Below are 19,915 nucleotides of genomic sequence, written 5' to 3' on the forward strand. Positions count from 1 at the left end.
TTTTGTTTACTAGCAGACTGGGCAATTCTTATGGGCGGGCTAGTTTAGGAAATACTTCGAATATCTGCGTCTTATTTCTGAGTATTATTTGATGATTGGATCTCTACCTTGGTTAATCCTGTTCTTTAACCTAGTACTGAAGTATTGTCTAAATATTTTATATTGGAGGAGATGTTATATTCAAGGTTGAACTCGCTGTTCTGATCATAGCACCCCCTGCTCAGTTGCCTGGCAGGATCACCAGTGAGATCACAATGAAATCTAAAGGTCTTACCCCGGCATTGAGAGACATCTAGGATCTGACCCAAAGCACCTTTCCTACTGCCCCTCTTCACATGCCCTTTGCTTCATGTACACTAAACTGCTTGCTTTTTATTCCTTATACACACTCCACAGGCCAAATATTTTGTTTTTAGTTGTGCTATTTCTGTATGTTAGAATGCCTTTTTTCCCATTTCTGTAGCTTCAAATTATACTTTTGAGATCCAGTTCCATGCCACTTCCTCCATGCAGCCTTCTGTGGCTTCCCCTTCTTCTGACCTCTCCTTGCATTGCATACCTACCTCTTTGATGGCTCTTACCATATTCAACTTTGTATCACAGCTTTTTATGTCCCTATGTTATCACTTCTTTTAGTCTGTGAGCAACTTGAGGGCTCGATCCACACCCATGCCCAAGTTTTGGTCTCTACTGAAGCACACACACGAGCTTTTGGCCCCAGTAAGAACCAGGTATTAGTTTAAGACATCTCCCCACCAGCTCCCCAGCACCATTAGAAAAATAGAGATCATCAGGTAGAGGCTTCTTCAACTATTCTGTTACCCCCCAATTCCAAACCTATCCAGGTCCTCAACCATGTTTTCATTTTGTCTCGGAAGAATAGGCATGCTTACTCCTTTCTAGAGTGAACTTCTCCACAAAATGATTTAAACATTTTGGCAAATGAATAAGTGAATTAGTCAGGATAGACTCGGTTATTCTGTGATTTAAAAAAAACACAACAAACATCAGTGGCTTAACACATCAGAAGTTAATTTCTCACTCATGCCACATGCAAAACAGCGCAGCAGAGGATTCTGCTCCCATGGTCACTCAAGGTCCAGGGTGATGGAGGCTTCATCTGAACATGTACTTCCACATCACTGCAGCAGGGGGAGGAGAACATTGGAAATTATCCCCTGGTTCTCAAAGCTTCTGCCTAGAAGTAAGACACACACCCCACTGATACTACACCTCACTTCCACTCATATCTCATCAGCCAAACCAAGTCACATGGCCATACTTAATTTAAAAGGGGGCAAGAAAGAGTAGTTCTATCATTTGCCTGAAACGAAGAGAAAACTGGGATATTTATGAATATCCCTAATGATTACCAAAATATATGGATGGAACATATTTCAATGGCACTTTTCTTGCTTTGTTTTTAATCACTTTCCCCATCTCTCTCCTGGTTCAAAGGTACAACTGCCTTTCCTTTCTTTGGCTTGGGAGTATACATACATTTGAGAAAAAGTGGAGTCATCTATGACCCCATGTGGATGCAAGAAAGTTCATTATAGACTGACTCTTGCTGTGGTAGAGAGTCCAGAAAAATTCTTCAGAGTTAAGAGACTGAGAGTCAGAGCAAGACAAGTTTGGGGAGGTGTCAGACTCTGTTACTTTAGAGGACGCTTAATGACACTTAATAATTTGCAATTTAGTGCGTCACATTCCAGATAGAAAACATCTGCTTCCTTATAAAGAATATATAGGAAACAATATCCCCAAAGGTACTTTTTGGAAGGAGATTTTAAAGAGCATCCAGGTGTGCTGGTAACTAACCCTTTTGTTGTGGCAAGCATTTAGGTTCAGTCCCTCCCTTCATCCTGACTTGTCTTTGCATATTTGATGATGTAACTTAACCTTTCTCCACATCATTCCCCTGCATGCAAAAAGGAGATAATAGTTGCTTTTATAGCTTTTTGAGAATTTTAGAGGAAAGGGCTAGGTAGTAAGTACAGCATTGAGGAAGAGAGCCTATATGGATGGTAGTCTTCTGCAAATGTATGTTAGCATAATCTTAAACATTTATGCCCTTCAAAGGGTGCATTATATAGAAGCACCCACTTGGAATCAGAAAGACATCGCTTTGAGTCCCATCTCTGTCACTTCATAGCCCTGTAAACCTTTGAAAGACAATGGGATAACACTTACCTCATGGCACTGTTGTGATGAGAAAATGAGAGATAAATATACAAGTCACTGACCACAGTGCCTGGCACATGGTAAATTATAAATAAAAGGCAACTATTAAAATTAAAGAGCAGGAAAAGAGATGAATCATTTTAGAGGATTCAGCGACTCTCACAATGCCCTTTAACCAAGTGTGCCTTTATGTTAAACATTCTGGGTTAAATCATCCTACTTTCATAACTTTTACTTATAGTTACAATGTACACAGATACTGAGTTTCTCACCTCTTTCTGAATTTATTGTGGTTAGCTAAATTTTTCTCTGAGTCGATAAAACACTTGGCTTCCAAAAGGGATGTTAATTTCTTCCAGAGTTACATACATTCTAATAGAGGGAAATAACCATGCCCTTATCTTTTAATGATTCAAAATCGAGACTCAAATATTCTCTGCTATGATATTTATTATTAATGTGAAACAGTAGATTTGGAGTTAAAGTTATGAATGTGTGAATTGCTATGGAGTCACAAATTATGGCTTTGCATATTCAATCATCTCTCATATTAAATATGAATAAAATGTAGATAGAGATACATTTATGTGATAAATTCAGCAGAAAAGCAAAGAATACTGATAAAACAACCATCATGAGGCTATGAAATGTTTCTCTTAAAGTACCTTTTCTCTTAGTATATACCATTTTATTTCTACATATTTTTCTGCTACTTCAATAATGATGAACAGTCTCAAATAAATATTTACATTAACTGCTTTTGCAATATGTTCTTTACTTAATCTGTATAGGGCATACAATGTTTGAATGCACTTTCAAATTCTTGGTTGAGAAAATTTTAAACAGAAAAACGAAGAAGAGCATGTGTTTATACAACATTACAGCTGGGAGGGGCATTTAAGATCATTGCTAATCTAGTGCCTTCATCTGGCAAATTGGAGAAACTGCTACCCGGAGAGATCCAATTCCTTGCCAGGGCTAACTGTTAGAGGCAGAAGCAAGATTAGAACTCAGGCCACCACACTGCCTCCTGTGTTCTGTTTATTTTAAAAACAGGGTTGCCAAATTGGAAACTGACAAGCACACACGCTCATAGAAGGACTCTAAACCCAGTGCTTTTGACCTTCCTTGGGACACAAAGTGTAAGATAGCTGTCATCTTTATGTTCTATGTTTCCCTTTGAGAAGAGGATAGGATGAACACTCAGATATTCCAAAGGGACCAAGTATACAGTGATATGTCTGACAGGCCATATCCACCGCCGCCAATCCCCAATAGCAGGTGTAACCTGTTAGGTAAACACAGCAAACCACTGAGATAGGAAAGAGAGTATCTAGTTTATTCCTGCCTCTCCTTCCTTCATATTTAAGTAAAACATACCTATCTGGTCTTTGTGACTCAAGCTAGGACTTGATTTAAATCCAAACCACTATTGTGGTTTTGTTTGACTCAAACTCCTGTGGTGGTGGGTGAAAACATAAGAACGATGTGAACTCATATGCATTTTCTGCCCTCAAATATACAAGGCTCTGTAAGCTGGAGTTCAATGCACATTTACAGCTGCATTTTCCATTGCTACTCTTAATAAAACGTATCATCCTTTGCCATGTCATTAAGTGATAAGTGGCATTAAATAATATGAAACTTAGAAGCAGCCATTCCAATTTATGTGACTAGCCAATGCCCTTGCCTAAACAAAGAAAAAAATGCTAAAAATCAATATGGTTATCTTCTGATAACACTGAAAGATTTTTAAAAGTTGAAAGATCAAATACAAAGGGGAAAAAAAAGATAAATATATCGGTGTGATTTAACCATGAGAATGAAAACAATCTAATAATGGTTATAAGTACATAGAGGATTCTTGGGGGAAATGAAGGTGACCAACACAATGAAAGTTTATCAGACATGTGTATTTCTTGACGGTGAGGGCTATTTAGTAGTGGAATGGCTGGACCACCTGCTCTATGTTTTTTTTTCCCTCTATGTGTTCAGCGAAATCCTTATTATAAGCCCATTTCCTGTATGAAAAAGATTACTGAGGACATCAATATTAAGGGGACTTTTATTTAGTAAAAATCTAGTACAAAAGATTATCAGAGCAACACTTAGCAAGCTGTGTTGCTGGACTTCAAAGTAGTTTCATCTATAGAACAAAGAATTGGTAAATATTGAAATAGGATTCTGTGAGTATTGGGTTATACAGAAGTAGGATACAGACGAGGTTGAATGCTTGCTTGCTGCAGGGGCATTCTCCTTAGCACACTTGAGGCCAGGACAAACCAAGCATGATCCATAACTGAATTAGAGAGATGGAGGGGACACCAGGTCCCCACTTCCTCCTAATAGTTTTCACCTCCTGTGATCCACTCATGCATCCGTGCAGATTTCAAGCCTTGAAAATCATTTCAGAAACTTTTGTCTGCAATCTTTGGACAGACAATAAGAACTAACATTAGCTGAGGATTTGTGTGTACCTGGTACTCCACTAGGCTCTTTATATACATCAGATCCTCACATCAACCCCACGAGGCAGATAGTACTATGATACCCATTTTCCTTGAGAAAAAATTGATGTAGGGAGGTCATGTAACTTTCTGTGCTGGCTAGTAAGAGGCAGAGCTGGGATCTAAATGCAAATGTGGATACCTGTAGAGCCTGTATTTTTCTCACTATTCTGTGCTTCCTGTCATATTATGCTAGCTTGAAAATAAATGTTTTTAACCAAAGGCAAAAAAGTAAGCATTTAGTTGAATTACCTTGGGTGAGTTTTAAAGAGGTTTTCTATATATGGTATTACAATTCTACTGAATTTCCTGGCTAGCATTCTTAATATTCAGCTCCCTAGTCAGGTACTAAGATATGCCCATGGATTAATTATTTTTATGCAATGGTGAATATTTTCCAAATTGAACTGTTTTAATAGCTAAATTCAGGCATGCACATATGCATTTGTGTACACACACAGAGAACAGATCAAGGGACCTAATGTTATTGCAGGAAGCATCGATATTTATGCTTGGTAAGTGTATAGACAGAAGTTTTCAATTAAGTAAGCAGAATAAAATAGTGAAACTAAAATTGAATCTAAACTAGCTTGAACGTTTAAGGATCAGTGGAGTTAATGTTACAGTTTATTGAAGGTTAGAGAGAAAAATCCTCTCTGCTTCACCCTGATGGGAAAACCCATCAGTCTCCTCTTCTACCTTAATGAGCCGCATATTGTTGATTGCGTTGTTGTGTCAGGCGGGTTCTGGTTTGTGTCTCTAAGACACACACGCGTGTGACTTGTTTAAAGCAAAATGAAAAGAAAAAGTGCAATTTGATGGTACTGATTGGGCCATTCTCACCACTCTTTCCATGTTTCTCTCTCTTATTTGTCTTGAATCCTTATTTTTTCTGATTCCTGATTTTTGGCTTCTGCTCAAGACTCAGCCCTCAAAATAAGCTAGACTCTTTCCATCTCACTTAGGCCCCTTTAAATTGACTGGATCATTCACCAAAGTTGTGCTATTAGCGGATAAAACCTACCACTATCCAAAGTCCATTTCTGGATAACTAAGAGTCCAAAGCAGGAATCCAGGCCACTTGTCCCCATCTTGTTTTTATTTACACTTTCTCAATTATCATTCTTTATAGACCTTTTCATCTTGACTCTGGGTATCATCTCCTGCTTTCCACCTTGCCCTGGGGATAAGCAATGCAATTTGAATTCTGGTACCTGATTATGTCAAAACCCTTTTAGAGCATGGATTTCAGTATCTGCAGCCTAGCTTCACTCAAGGAAAGCCCTGGGCAAGAGGTACCCCATACCCCATTTAAAGCCCTGTTGGATTGACCAGCCAAGCTCACCCTTTGCCTAGCTGTCATCTGAGAGAGGAGGTGAACAGGATCAATTTGAGTACCTGTCTCTGACCCCATCACTTGGATCATGGACTGTATGTGTTATTTTCTCCTTGATTACAGCCATGACTTTGTGTGTCTCATGCCTTTCAGGCACTCAGGGTAATCTTGGTTAACATACTTTTCATTGCTGACCTCTATAAGTGAAGACACAAATTAGCAATTACATCTCTATTCATCTCGATATAGCCATATGAAGCCGCTTTTTAACAATAAACACTTCATGTTCACTTACTTTCTCCTAAAAGCAAGAGGTTAGAAAATTTCAGGGACGTAAGGGTGTGACTCAGTGAACTGCACTAAGGGTACTAGTGCACATTTCTAATGGGTTCAAATGCAGTTACTCACGTACTAGAATTAGGAAGAGGTAAAAGTAAATTGAGTAATCATTATAGGAAATGTATTATAATTATTGTTAGCATTTTCTTTGCTTTCAGCTCAAAGGAAAGCTGAAAGTTTTCTAAAATAAGATTTGGCTTTTCTTGATGTTAACTGAGTCTTAAGTGTAAGCTAGAAATATATAGAAGTGAAAACCCACTAGAAATTTCATCCTTGGTTGTTTTATTATCAGTCAGTAAGAGGATTAAAAAGGCTTAGCATCAATTACCTGACTAGACAACCAATGCAAAAATAAAATTACATCCAAATGTAATGGTGATAATTGGCATATTCAGGCTGCTGGAGACTTATTCACAGGCCCTGTGATTATACCTTCATTATACCCACTGAAGATATGGCTCTCTGGGGTGCCGTGATTCATAGGCTAAAGCTCAGCGTAGCAGCAATATTACACAAACGCGAAATGTGACAGGTGAAATTAGGCCAATTAAGCACATTCAATTCTGGGACTAGTTAAATTGGTTCATACCAAATTGCTTCGTTAGTGTAAACCATATTTGCCTGGTTCATCTGATTATGATTTTGCCTTGTGTTTAATCTTATCTAAATGAATGGAAGTTGGGCTATGGACAGAATGATACCAACCTTATTATTTTAGTTATTCCTGGCACTAGTTTTAAGGGCTTGTCCATTAACTAGGCTATAGGTTTTACCCCTGCTCCCTGACCAGAAAATGCATCCATTTAAGCTAATGTGGTGCAGGGTGTCCTCCTCTGGCTGGACTGTCCTTCCTGCTACTCTTCACTGGCTCACTTCTACTACTCTTATAAGGCTCAGAGAAAGGCTTCCTGTTCTGCTCCTTCCCTGTCTGATCCCCTAAGGTCTAGGCGAGGTGACTCTCTTAGGTACACTTCTCTCATAGCTTGTAAGAGACAGGTTATCAGATTGCATCCCGAAGCTAAGACTCACAGGTATGCAGAGATGTCATTTCAGATGACAATATGCTGGCTTGGAAGTTGTGTGCGGCAGTTGACAGTAGCTTAGCACGGTTCCTTTGGTCTCTCTCAGTCCCACAGAGGTTCTCTGACTGGTGGACCCAGATGGCAGTAGATGAGACTCACTCATCAAGACTAAAGAAATACCCACCAACTTTCAAAACTCTGTAAATACTCATTTGGTTTGTTTGTTTTTGGTAAATGAAACTTTGCTGTTATCTTAAACAATCTTTGATTTATCAGGATTCATCTGCGTATACCATATTTAAATAACTTATGTAAATCCTTGGGCAGCTGCCCATATGAGTACATAGTCCAGGTTTCCCTTGCACACGAACCCCCCTATATTGTGTCTCTCACATAGTCATGCACCAGTGTGTTTACTTGTATGTCATTTACATCTGACTGCAAACTTCTTGAGGGCAGTCAACTTTTCTTCATCACTAAAGCCCTAATACCTAATATGAGACCTGGCATATAGTAGGTGACCAGTGTTATAAGCTGATTGAATGCCTAATAGCTAGCATTTATTGGATGATTTTTGTATGTGGCACTGTTCTAGGCACTATCCCATAGAATTATGAAGTAGTTACTATAATCATTTTCATTTTACAGATTAGAAAACAGAATCATAGAGTTAAAAATGCCTGAGGTCACAGAGAAAGTAGGTGGCTGAGTGGGGATATGACCTATGTTGTTCGGACCTCAAAGCCCTTGCCCTTAACTATTACGGATAATGCTTCTGGTATCCGAATCACCCCTCCAAGGAAAACAGGGACCTGGGACACTGTACCAAGGCTTGGCCCTGTCACCACTGCAATCTAGGATGGGCTATCATTTGTCCTTAGGCTGTGGTCCATGAAACCAGGGAGGTGTTTTCTTAGAAACATTACCCTGTGGAGAAATGATGCTAGAGATTGGCAGACAGTCCCACTGAACCATCAAACAGAAGGGGCTCGGCAGATGGAGACTCCAGATACAACATCATGCCAAGGGAACTGGCAAAGAGCAAGAAGGTTCCAAGTGGAGGGCTGAAGCCAGAGTCTCGAGGGATTGTTGAACTGGAAAGAGTAGCTGTGGCATTGTGTGGATTTGTAAGAATGCCAGTCAGCTCAGACTGCTGAATAAGCATCCATCCATTTCAACAGTCCCCATTTATTGAGAACCTTCTCTTGGTCAGCCACTGAAGATACAGAGATAAGCAAGCCATATCTCCTGGAGCAACAGAAAAGGAGATTCTACACACTTGCACAGACTTTGGTGCACAGTGGGTGCTCATATTGCCTGGCATCCTGGCTGCCTAGCAATAATTGATACTAATAGCACATTCTTATCGAGCACTCACTGTAGATCAGGCACTGTTCTAAGGGCTTTTCATGCTTTCAAACATTCTATCCTCACAACAACTCTTTAAGGTAGGTATGATTAGCATCATCATATTACAGATGAGGAAACAGTAGCATGGAAAATTTAGAGAGCTTGCTCAAGGTCACATACCTAGTCAAGGATTGGAACCTAGGAAACCTGGCTCCAGAGTTTGAGCTCCTCACTTCTACATGCACTAGCTCTCTAAGTGTTACTCATTCCCTAGGTTTCCTTTCATCCAATAGCACTTATTCATTCACCACATCTTTATTGAGAACCTCCCATGTGTTTAGCACTGGGCTGGATGCTGGGGATGTAGCAGTGAAGAAGACAGACAAGCTTCTAATACCAATATAGATGGACTGGTAACTGGCTCCTGAGATTAGAGAAAGCAATGACAGCCCACCTGTCCCCTTCAGGACTCCAGCCCTGCCCCTCCTCTATTGCTAAAAACTGCACATGCTTCCTAATAAAGGTCAATATTGAATCCAGAGAAACTTCACCCACTCTCATGACTCAGAACTGCTAGGACTTTGGTTTGAGTCCCTTCTGTGTTGGGATTGGCCAGAATAGGTGTATAATGGCATACAATTCAGCCATTGTATGAAAGGGAATTCATACTGGAAATATTTAATTCCTGGAACCAAGGAATTTAATTTGACAGCAAGCATATTAATTGAGAATCTGTGGCTGTACTACTGACCTTAGAAAAAAATGGCCTTGCTTGTGAAAACTTGAGAGTATCAGTCTGCACCCTCCTATGGCAGTGTACATCAGAGTCAGCAGAGGACTAGAAGGTACATTTTTAAATGAAAAGACATGTCCAGTTGTATTTGTCTGTTGCTACCTTATTATGGTAAATACTTAGTGTTATTGCATAATTTTATTAGTTAGAAGTAGAGCTGATTATAAACTTACATAGAGAACAAGATAAATAGATCTTTAAAATGTTCTTGCTTTCAAGTTCAATGATGACTAACTGAAAATCCAATTTTTAATGATAGCAACAGGAGGGAAGAAAACACTATCTTTTGAAAAACAAATTTCATCTGGACCATGTGGGAAGTCCTTCTCCAGGGGAATACAGGCTATTATCTGGAAAATGTATCATACTTCTCTCAGAGTCAGGCAGAGGATTCCATATTGTATCTCCACTTTGAGTCATTTTAATCCCCATTGTGACTTTTTTATTTTGGTTTCAATATCAATTTTGTTTTATTGGCTTGGGTCTTAAGAACCACAAACGCTAGAAATCAGTATTTTGGATTAGCCAAAATGAAGCACCTTTGAACTCCAATGTACAGATTTTGACAGAGAACTCAGGACAGGGGCCCTGGGAAACTTTATATTATCCATTCAACACACATTTACTACGGGCTGGGCCCTGTGCTATGGGGCTGGGATACAAACTCAATAATATATATTCCCTGGCTCAACAAGCATACGGTCTAATGGGAGAGAAGGAACACAGACAGATGAGTGTAAGATGGGGAGTGAATTCTGAGAGAGATCTGGAGCTGGGTTAAATCCAGCAGGGAGTGTACATCTGTAGCTAAGGTCCTCATAAGAGGGCAAAAAGCCACCCAGGTGGGAGCCAGAGTGGCAGTTATAGATTAAAGCAATAGTGGTTAAGGGAACCAGCTTTTGCATCAGCCAGATCTGTGCCAAGACTCTGTTTCAGGATTTAGGAGCCATGAGGCCTTGGGCGAGTTAATTAACCTCTCAGAGCATCCACTTCCTGAATTACTGAAGAGTTGTACACAGAGGAAAGATATAGTCAGATATCTGCTTCAGGAAGATCTCTGGAGCTGTGTGGAGAGTGGGCTGGAGCAGGCAAGGCTGGAGGCAGGAAGGAGAGGAGAGAGCAGAGCTCTGTTGAGGAAATGAACGGCTCCAAACGAAGGCTCTTTTCTATGCATTGCCCAGCATCTGGCAATAGAGGTGCTGACAATGATTCACCATATACAGTACTTACTTCAGGTTTGGCAAGTGGCCAGGGACCAGTGAGGAGAGCTACCCTTCCTCTCTGCTCAGCACACAGGGCCCATTCAGTATCATCCCTTTAGACTATGGCTGGGCTTCTTGCCCTCCAATCCCTGGGCTCCACCAGCCCTGGGGAAATGACAGGCCCTGGGAATCAGAGAGACAGTGCCCTTCCTCATCATGCTCAGCTGCCCTACTGTCTAGGAGGTCATGGCTTGTCCTAGTGGCAGCGGAGCTTTCAGTGCATTTGCTAGGAGGGTCTCGTAGATGTAAACTCTGTCTACCTCTGGGCCCGCAACGGGACGTGGGCAGCTGCATCTCTCCTGTACTGGAGTCAAAATGCAAAACAACACAGCACCTTCATGTTCCCTGGCTGCAGAAGGGCTTGTCCCTGCTTACTGTGACAGTGCTTGATGCAAGGGAGATTTTAAAGCAGTTTGAGGTTTTTCCCAGGGCATATTTCCTGCCCTGGCCTTGGCAATCCTCTTCAAGAACAGCAACAACACAAATAAGGCCTATGCCTTTTTGTCTATTAAGGGCGTTGAGAGATGTTGCTGTAAAGAAACCTGTTTAATGTTCCTTAAACCAGTTTCCCCAATGTATTGAGCACTGAACCCTTTTCCCATACAGCTATTAACAGGTCTATTGAAATAGGGGGGAATTCCCACTGTAATGAATCTGGGAGGGGGCAGGAGGAATGTGGGGAGGGTGATATAATGGAGAGTGGCCACTGTGGAGTCAATGTTGTACTTTATTATCCACGAGACTGGACGGGTTAGTTAACCCTGCTGAGCCTCTGTTTCCTCAGCTGTAAACTGAGATAATGCTTAACTTGAGGATTGTCACGAGGATTACCTGAGATGAAACAGGTAAAGCTTCGGTATGGATGAAGTAATTGGCAGTTATTATTTCTGCAGTATTGGCTATCATGAATCTAGGCTTCCAAGGATTGGTTCTCCCAGTTCAATTGTATTCACTCATCAAGGTTTTAGCTGCAAAACCTGCACTTGACACAAATACAATTTATTTGAAACAGAACAACATTAGATTGATTTGAAGACTGAGGATAGAAGCAGAATATGGAATGGTTTGCATTTCCCTCATCAAAATTGGGGCTACATGGAAACCTGGATCTGTGCTTCCTAACAATGAACACTGCAGGCACATCTTGTGAAACAGATTCCCTGTCTTCAAGTCTGTGACATTAAAAGTTAACCAATTTTGTCTGTTCATTGTTTCCGTTTTTCTACCTGCACAGGAAAATCAAGTACTGGATTTGAGGCATGAGGAGATTCTGAACAAGAGGGAAATCAGTGTGATTTCTGGGCCCCTTTGCTGGCCTAAAACATTTCTCCACCTGCTGGCTGTTGCTTGAAATCACATATCATGATGCTCTCCTTTTCATACTTGGCTATAAACACTGCCACGTAGATGATGGATGGATGGATGCATGCATGGATAGATGGATGGCTAGATATAGCACAAAGTTCCGGTGCTGTTGCCTTGATAAATTGTCCTTTTGTCCACAACAGTCCTTTCCTTATCTGAAGATATCTATCTTGTAGCCTCCAACTTGTCTCTTCTCCCAGCTACACTACCCCAGTGTCTTCTGTTGTTGCCTATATGTCTATCTCAGTCTCCCTATCCTCTGACACCCTGCCTGCCTCACTGATTTAAGCAGGTCCCTTATTCACAAACGTCTCTGCTGGAGGGAAGTCTAATCCACAGCCCATCCACTCAGTCCTCTCCAATGTGCGCCCTAGACATTGGACTCGCAGCAGCCCCTGCCCCCACCAGCCCGTGCCCTGTTTCTGGAATTCAGAGGTCAGAGGACAGGAGGGTTCCTAGTTCTGTGAGTGGGAGGAGATCAAGAGTGGGAACAAATGACATCAGCAGATGACACTCCCTGACATTGCTTCCCCTTTCTCAGAAGCGGTGTTTTGTTGGTTGCTTTCCCACAGCTGAGCTTGTCATAAAAGGAGCTCTGTTCTCCCAGGGTTTGTTAATTGCAGCATCACTGGGTTAAAAAAAACCCTTCAAGAATGCAGAGAATCTTGCCTTACTTCGTTTTGAGATCCAGTCCCTTACTGCAGTATCAGTTTCCAATCTTATTTTTGATACACCAAAAATTAACAATTCAAAGTCATACTGACATACTCAAATTTCCAATATTTAAATAACCCTTTATGCTAATTAAGTGTAAATTACATTAGATGTATCAGGTTATAGCTCTGCATATCACCCAACAGTTACATAATCTTTTAAATTCTGTCAAAACCTGTGATTTCAAACAGTGTTAGCTTTTTTAGGGGGAATCTCTGTTAATATTTAGTGAATATCTAGGCCCTTCAGTGAAAATTTTTTGACAACTAATTTTCTAGCGCAGCAAATAGCAGTTATACTTGGGAGTTGGCTTTGATCCTTTGATCTGGTGATGATGTGGGTGTGAGTGTGGGGGAAGGAAAAGGCTGAGGATATTTGCTTGGTGATTTATATAGCTCCTTTCACAGGATTAGAATGAGAATCCTAAAGCAAACAGCATTGTTGGAAGCCATAATAATTAGGAGGTCTCTCTTTAGCTGGACTAAATTCCAAAGCGATCCCAGTGGCGTGAAAGTCGGAGAGTCCATTTCATTCTGTGCTTAAGAAGCATTCCCCTGAAGGAGCCCTGCTGATTCTGGAGATTAAGGAAGAACTTCCTGGTGGCAATTAATTAATTGCATGCAACACTTTAATTTAAAATGAGTCACTCCAGTTTGGGAATAAATAAAACCCTCTAAACTGTGAAAGTAAAATGAAAATAAATGTTGACGGCCAGGTTGCCAACCTTGTCTGTGCATTTAAGTGTGTTCCTTTGGAATCTTAGTGCCAGTGCTGCCAGGACCACAGTCTGTACAGCTAAGAAGAGCATTCAGCTCAGTCTCAGGACCCACACTGATCTCCTTTAACTAGACTTCCACGCCCACCATGTGCATTTCTGGGGAACCAAGTTAGAGCTGGGTGGGGCATGGCAATTTCATTGCCAATAGCCGGACTCAGTCCGTGTCATCCTTTTCTAAATGTGAAGACAGGGCAGTAGCATTTGCTTCTCCATCAGGTGAATTCTCTCAGGGAACTCAGAGCTTCTGAAGCCAAAAGAACCTGTGAGGAGCAGAGGGCACCCAAGGGAAGCTGTCAGCACAGTTTCATCCTATGAATCTTAACCATTTGGTATGCAAGCTTATTTGCACATTCTTATTATCCCTGTTAACCAGACGCTCCTAGAAAGCAAAGCTTGTCTGGTCTATTTCCAGGCCTGCACAAGTGCTGCTTCCGAGGGGCTTTCCCATCTACCAATTCCTACCCATGCTGCAGCTCTAAAGCCTTCCTCGAACCTCTCAGGCCGAATACATTACTCCACCTGTATTTGCTCACCTTTAAATGGAGGCCAGTAGCAAACATCATGTTCTAATTTTTCTAGCCCTGATCTTCGTCCATTTTGCAGACTTGTCATCTGGGCTTTCGGCCTGTGCTCCATGGGGACACGTCAGTTCTGCTCCAACATTGTGCTGTGAGCCCTCCCACACACCCTCGCCTGCACCCACAGGATTCTTATAAAAAACTTCAGCAGCTGGGGACTGGTCAACTGAGAAAACCACTTCCAGCCTCGCCTTGCTTTCTCCAGCTCCTGCTTCCCCAAGGTGTCAGTCTCCAGTAATGCCATCATGAGTTGTCCTTTCTCTCTGTCTTTCCCGTTTAGACTTGATGACTGCACTCCAGCCTCTTCTCCATGGTTAACTTGGAAATGCCACCAGTTGCAGTGGCTGGACATGTGTCAGGGCTTTAGTCTACACAGCCCTAAAGCACTCGCTCCAGAACTCTGCTACAGTGAAGCACAATTTATGGAAGGAAACTGGACACTTTCTCTCCCTCCCCCACCATGACTTGGGGCTTTCTGAGCGGGGCCATTGGACCCTGCCTCATGCTAAGCCCACCCATGGGCTGACCAGCAGCAGGAACATGGCTGTTTCTTCTTCAGCACACACAGCTCTTTGCTTATCCCCAGTGCTTTAATTCCAGCCCATGTAACAGTCACTTGGATCAATAGCTATCATTCTCCATAGAGCATGAGCCCCTCAAGGGTGGACGAAGCCTTGGTCCCCCTGTTCCTCGCTATAGTGTCTAGCATATTAAAGGATTTCACCAAACAGTTTCTAAAATGAGTTGACTGTGTGGTGGCTGTCCATCGTGGCAAAACTCTCAGAGAGAATAAATAGCAAAGAGGCAGAAGGGGAGAGTAGATATGAGCGGCAGGCTTAAGTTTGCGAATCCATGTGTGGAAAGAGCACCTGAAAACGGTCCTTGAACATGCAGCGTTTTGAATTTAACATTATAAAGCCTCTCCTTAGAAGTTTGCCTGGGTTAATATCATTGGCTTCATTCATATTTTAAAATCCCATCCCTTTGTATATTCACCATTAACAAAAACCATTCTGAAATTTCCAACTTTATAAAGACATTTGGCCAGATGATTAAGCAGGAGGATGGGAGGACAGGCATTGTTAGAGGTCAAATGAGAAGTCAGATTCTGTCTGAGTGCATTATCTTTTCTTCTTTAGATTGCTCTCCTTAGTTGCTAGATATCATTGAAGTTTTTGTTTTGACACTTCCTTACTAGTAACCAAATAAAGGCAACCAGCATCATTTTATTTTTTTGTTGTTATTTTAAATAAAACCTTGTTATATGCAGATGGTGGTAAGCATCCTTGGACTCAGAGCCAAATCGTTGGTTTTGCTTTCGTCAAAACTCATGACTAATTATGTGCTCAATGACTAGCTGTCTTTCTTAGATCATCAATAGAAAACTTTTCTCTATACTGAGCTTTCCATAGTGTCCTGATAGAAGAACTTGTGTCTGTCAGCTTCGGCTGTGGAACAAAAAAAATCCTAAATCTAAGTGGCTTATACTAGCCAACATTGATTTCTTGCTCACACCTTGTGTCCACTGTAGGTTGTCTGCATGTCTTCCTCACCCATACTGGTGGAACAGCCCTAGCTGGGATATTGCTCATCTCACGGCAGAAGAAAAAGAAGACAGTGGCAAAGGGCCTGATGGCTTACAAGGCTTCTGTTCTGACGGGGTATGGATCGCTTCTGTTCATTTCTATTGGCCAAACTAAGTCGCATGGTTAAGCCTGACAGGGCAGGGGTGTATAACCCTGTGGGATGAGCAGTGAGTATGTAAAGAACAGTATAATCTTCCACAGGCCTCCTCTTTCCAGGTTCCCTTTTAGCACACTTCTCCCCAAGGGGTCCGAGTTGATTTTGCATTTGAATCATGGTGTTTTAATTGTAAGCTGATCCTCTGGGGTACGGAGACAGTAGTTTTAGGAGAAGCCCTCAGGCCTCTTATGTCAGAGAGATTTCCTGACCTGTATCGAAAGCCCTCTGGGGACCTGTGACATCATGGAGGAGAAGTTGTTCAGAAGACACCTTCTCTCCATAACAAAGGCCTTCTGCTCCCATAGCAGGGCAAATCAGAATGGAGTTGCTGCCTTCCAGAAGTTTCCTACATCCATATAGTAAGCGTGGGCATCAGCAAACCGGACATATATTTTAAACCATAGTAATTAGCATTTTTTTTTTTAGATTTATGTACTTGCTGTTGCCTTCATCACATGCTATTGTCCTGTTTGGTTTCTCTGTTTTATGTTTACACAGTCTTCTACATTCTCCTTCTTAACCACAATCTCCCTTGTAATTACTTTTACAATATCTGTCTCCCCTGACTTAGTCACATGTACCCACCTCTAGGCCTGCCCCTTCTGTGCCCAACTGTGCTCATCCTACTCCTTTGTATCAACCTAGGTCTTGAGATGTCCTGGGTCATTTCTCTTGGAGCTGGAATGTTGAGTTCCTGCTTTAGGATACATTTATGGGATCCATTCTTTTATGCATTCTGCACACCAGCTTCCTAAGACCTCCTTTTTACTTTTTTTTTTATCCTTACTCTTATTCCTGTGGACTTCTAAATTTCCATCTTCATAGAATTTGGGCACACAATCTTCAGTCTCATGAAATATGGAGCCAAAGCTCAAGTGGGATGAAGTTGGGGAGAACCTGGAACCTCTTTCTGGACTTGACAGGCTTGGTATCACTAGGGAGTTAGAGACTGCTCAACATTCCCAGTCCCAGGGACAAGCTGCGTGTGTCAGAAAAAGAATGCCTACAGGCCACTGACCAGCGCGCTGCAGGTGCTACCACTCACTGCCACCCCGTGGTGTGTTTGCCCTTTGGGGAAAGGGGACTGACGGTAGCCAGCCAGGCACTTTGTGGCATGCTAATATTAAAATCAAGCCAGGAAAAAATGCACTGATGTTTTATGTAAGAAAATGGTTATCTTACAGCACAGTGGGTGTAATGTACTCACTGATCTGTTTTTCTTACCTACCTGTCAAAACTCCAGTTTGAGGATTCACATCAAACTTATTTTATTTCACAAATAAAGGCTGTTGCCATGGGTGTTGGGAGAAAAAGCATCTCTGGGTTGCTCACGACAGTCCTTTCATATACAAAACCAATATCCACAAAATAGAGGAGGGCCCAATCAGAGAAAGACTTCACAGAACAATTCATAGATTTCTAGCCCATACATAATGCTGTCAAATGCACACTCTTGCATACACACACAAAGACCACTGCTAATTGGAAGGCAGCTTGTTTGGTATGGAATTCCTAGGGATGGAGATGGCAGCAGGGAGACCAAACGCTACCTTCCCTTCAGCTGAGACAGCAGTTTTCTCATCTGTAACCTAAGGATAATCATAGCACGTATCTCATATGGTTACTTTTGAGGAGGAAACATGAGAATGCCTGTACAGTGCTTCACATCAGGCAGGGCACATAGGGATTCGTAGAAAACATTCATTTGCATTGTTATTGTAAAGGTGTTGCCTGACCAGTTTATGAAAGTGAAGTCATTGCTATACTTTGTATGCCAAAGTGATGGCCTGGAGGATCCTCAGTAAAGTGTGCAATTAGCATTGCTTATCCAGAACTGGGACTGTGATCCCTCACCCCAGTTCTAATGCTTTCCTCAGGTCATTGTATACACTAAGCACTGAGGTAGCTGCCCAAGGCTGCCACCACTGCCTGGGGCCAGGAAATGGAGTAAGGCTAAACTCCCATATGGCCCAAGTTCTAATTCTATAACAGCTCCTATTTGTTCAGTGCACTTCTGTGCACCCAGCATCATTCCTGGTTCCAAACATACATGATCGAATTTTCATTTAATCCACAGAACAACTCTAAAGGCACTGTCATCAGCACAATTTTATAGATTAGGGAAATGAAGCACAGAAAGGGTAAGCACTTGCCTAGTGCTACCTGGTAATCCAGTAAGTGGCAGGGCTGGGAATCTAACATAAGCCTATCTAGGCTCAAAGCATGAGCTGTAACATACCCGATCTGAGATTATTGTAATATTAGCAGTAATGGTAAAAAATAGCCTTCTATTCCTTATATTTTTGTATTTCCCTAGGAGCCTTATGTCTATTTTGACTTCAAAGAAAAGACTATGAAAATCTCTTTTAAATAAAAATGATTATAAGTAACTTTTCCTCATATACTTAAAGATTTATTAAGGCACTATTATTAAAATTCCTTGTTCGGGATTAAACTGTTCAATTTATAGTACTTGATAAATTACTTTGATACACTTAGCTACCTCTTATGTAGCATCTCTTTAAATTAAACTTTTAGTTTAAGAGCAGAGAACACTGACAAAAATGAGAATTCAAAATAAAATGACTGCATATAGAAATCTGTATATAGCTCTAAGATTTCTGAATGTCTCAACATTTTAATTCCTATCACATGGGTATAAGCTTGGCCTTAAAATATCTGTAATTTCACTTTGAATCGTACATTTAATGATTATTTTTTATGCCTCACTGAATTTGTTTCTACTTCCTCTCTTCACCATAGCCTTGGGTTCGCTGACACTGAAGTGACACTAGTCATGAGACCAGGTTTAATTTAATTTTAGTAATTTGTATGTACATGTGAATGCTGAGGTAGTATTAGCAATGTAGTCACATCCTGGATTTAGCAATTTTGGAAGAAAGCCTAGAAGAGCTCAAATAGCATGGGATTTTAGGTTAGATAGTGCTGAATACGATTATCAACCTTGCCACGTACTAACTGTGTGATTCTGAATGTATCAGTTCATCTTAGTGATCCTTCATTTCCCATCTGTAAAATGGGGCTGATAATACTTTCCTCCCAGGGGAGATGTACATCAAGGCCATAGCAGCTTTCACTTTTATTGAAAAGAGGAAAAAGTGTTGATTCTAAACAGTCCTGTCATGTTTTATATCAATAAAAATGAGAAAAAGTGAATGACTTCTAATGCATAATGTAGAAAGAACTTTTCAGCAATTTCTAAATATAAATGTATATATATATATATATTTCTTTACACTATACATGTACAAACTCTGTATATAGTCTATACACTATACTTGGTATATATACACATATATATATGTAAACTCTGTATTTTATATATATATATTTACACACACACACACACACACTTGTACACTGGATTACTTAATTATTAGCTCATTGTTAAGGTACATATGGAGTGAGAGTAACTAAAATAGGGCTGCTATAATGGCTTAAATGAGATTCTCACCGTTATGCTTCTGCTCAAGAACGAACAATTGGCTCCCTATTCTTCAAAATTGTTAGAATTCCTATTTTCTTCAGTGTTGTTTGTATGCTAAAATTTTTATGTTAGTTTCTTCTTGTGGTTATTTTTTAAGTAATGGCTATGTCAGGTACTGTACTTGGCACTTTCATGTAAATGATCTTATTTAAGCCTCATTACAACCCTAGGATGTAGGTCGTATTATCCCCATTTTTAAAAGTAGCTTTATTGAAACACAATAGACATACAATAAACTGTAAGTTTTAAAGTCTACAGTTTGATAAGTTTCAACATATGTATATATCTGTGAAACCATGACTACAATCAAGGTAGTGAACATATCCATCACCCACAGAAGTTTCCTCCTACTTTCTTGTCATCTATCCCTCCATGCCTCCTTGCCCAAGCAACCATTTATTTGCCTTCTGTCACTATAGATTAGTGTACATTTTCC

The sequence above is a fragment of the Ceratotherium simum genome, chromosome X, assembly GCF_057802395.1.
Source record: "Ceratotherium simum simum isolate JZ-2026a chromosome X, ASM5780239v1, whole genome shotgun sequence".
Taxonomy (NCBI): domain Eukaryota; kingdom Metazoa; phylum Chordata; class Mammalia; order Perissodactyla; family Rhinocerotidae; genus Ceratotherium; species Ceratotherium simum.